This window comes from Octopus bimaculoides, chromosome 4, assembly GCF_046866305.1.
Source record: "Octopus bimaculoides isolate indiv1 chromosome 4, ASM4686630v1, whole genome shotgun sequence".
Lineage (NCBI taxonomy): Eukaryota > Metazoa > Mollusca > Cephalopoda > Octopoda > Octopodidae > Octopus > Octopus bimaculoides.
Genome location: NC_142931.1, coordinates 51,834,123 through 51,836,944, shown reverse-complemented (window position 1 = coordinate 51,836,944; position 2,822 = coordinate 51,834,123).

Below are 2,822 nucleotides of genomic sequence, written 5' to 3'. Positions count from 1 at the left end.
ATTCCTCCAGAACCATTGTGAGTCTAACAACATTGTGACTGATGAACAGGCTGGTTGAAAGACGGGAGTGTGGGTATGTACCGAACAACTTTTAATAAACAAAGCTGTACTGTTTGTAGTAAGATTTTTTTCGTGACTGCCTGATATCTTCGACCGCCAGTTCTAAAGATGTTAAGTAGTGGTTTATTTTACGAACTAGATTACCATGGTCATTGTCATTATTTCATGTGTGTGATGGAGCTGTATTCATATACCTATGAATATACGAAGGGTGATTGTGTCTAGTTCCATCAAAGGCATTTTACTTACTATTTAAGGCCTCTGATGGTGATTCTTTTTAAGTATCTCTAATTTCAAACCAATTTGATTCGGTTAAACCAGGAAAAAATAAACCTCTTCGGTTTGCAAGCACCCCAACCACTAACGAGATGAGAGTCCTAACGCATCCTAAAGTATCAGACACTATAACTGATATAAAATTCGTTATACGCAACATTACTGGAGAAATAAGGAGAAACCCGGTTGCTAACACCCTATTTTGGGTACCTCTAAATGATTATCATCGAATTTGGTGCCCCGCAAAATCATAACTCTCTCAGTCAATGAATGAATATAGATATCACTTAAAGGAACTATGAGGGAGGACAGCGATAGTGCAAGAACCCGAGTCATGCAATCCTAGAAAGCTCGACTATTGACGATGATTTATGTTACCAGGTTGAGTTAAAAGGTTTTTCGAATTTTCATTCATGAATTTTGGCAACTTGTATCTCCAAGTTATATATTTAATTTGATACAACTTGTTTTTTCCACTCGTTACTAAATTGTCTATTCTTTATTTTCATATATAACATATAAACATTGAATGTTTAATCTTTAATTTAAAGCTTTAATAATAAGCGGTGCAAAAATTACAATTAGAGCCATTTTGCGCTACTTGTGGGTAAAAAACTGAGTGCAAGGGCAGCGGCAAAAGAAATCCATGATGTGGAAGGCCCATGAACTCTCAACGAACGTGTGGCACAAAACTGGTTCAGATATTTCAAGGGAAGTGAAACCAGCCTCGAAGTCAAGTCATGGTCCGGGAGACCATCTGTTGTAAAAGATGAGGCTTTACTTGAAATGGTTGAATAACAGCGAAGTGCAGGGCACTCAATCACTGTCAGCAAAACTTGGTCCTTCACAAAGCACCATCATTCAACATCCCCATGAGCTCGGCCTTGTGAACGGACGCTGTCGAGAAGCCCTCCCCCCCCCCCGCCACTGAACAAATCAATCACCAAGATGAACGACTTGTGAACATTTGCAAACAACTACTTGCAAATCTTCGAGATACCCGTTTTTGGCGTTGAACTGTAACTGGGAATAAAAAAATGGATCTAGTTTCGTAATCTTAATAAGTGAAATCATTGGTTTCGTTCCAACCAGGCTTTCAGGACTTGTCAAATAAAGGCGATTTGAACAGAAGGCCATGTGTGTTTGGTAGAATTTCGAAGGGTGGGGGGTTTCACCTTGAGATTATCCCAGATTGGCCGGCGCGAGGCTATAGTAGAAGATACCTGCCCAAGGTGCCACGCAGTGGACTGAAGTCAGAACCATGTGGTTGGTAAGCAAGCTACTTACCACACAGCTACTCCTGCACCTATATATACATATGCCTGACTACAAATCTTTCCAACTCACTCTCCACAACCGCCTAAAACTATACCTCCGCACACTTCCCTCTCTATACTTTCAACCTACTATACGACTCTCCTTACTCATATTCAAGAAGACTCGTTTCTCTAGTCATATTACGTTTATCAGTCGCTGCTTACATCACCGCCTCATCCCTAAGGGTTTCCACCTCCATTTCCACCCCACTCTCCACTCTTCTACCACCATTCTACCCATACTCCGCACCACATCCTACCGCCTTATGCGGGCCACCATTCGCTCCAATCTCTCTAAAATCCACACTATCGACCGCCTTCTTCCTCCAGCCTTTTCCATATTTTTCTCCTCTCTGTCACCCTCCCATGCTCACAATACATTGCGCTTTATCATTCAACTTAATCATCTCTTTCATGCATTTCTTACCGACACTAAGCTCCGCAAACTTCACTCACTCCTCCATTCCTCTACACCCGATGCCACTACCCCAACCCCTCCACCACCCTTCTCCCTCCCTGATGTGCATTCCCCACCCACACCCAACCACCCTGTCTCTCCCACACACACTCCACCTCCTCCCTCTCAGCTCTCCACCATCCCGACCGCCCCTCCTAACCCTACTTCATCCCCTCCTACTTCTATTCCACCCACCCCTTCTCCACTTCAGTCTGTCGTTACCATTCCACCAAATCTTCCTCTCTCTGAGGCGGAGCGCTCCATCCTCAATGGGGGTCTGCGCTTCATCCCACTCACTCCATCCTGCAAGGAATTTCAAACCCGTGCTGATGTCCACAGCTTTGTGCGCCGCGTTAGGTTGGGTGCGCTTTTCCATAACACACCACCCGCACCCAACGAGGACTGCTTCACTGACCTGGGCCGACGACCATCCCAGTGGACGCCTGCTCCTGGCCAGTTCCAAGCAGTTGATCTTTTCGCGGGCGCCTGCCAAAGCGCTGTGGGCCGGTTTAACTTTTCCAGGCGTCCCTCTCGACTCAACATCTCCCCAGCCGAACTCTCGGCCCTTCGATTCCTCCGACGCCGCACGGACATCATCATAAAACCGGCTGATAAGGGTGGAGCCGTAGTGGTATGGCGCGCGGACCTCTACAAGGCCGAAGCTCACCGTCAACTTCAAGATACCTCATTCTACCGCCCTCTGCCCTCCGACC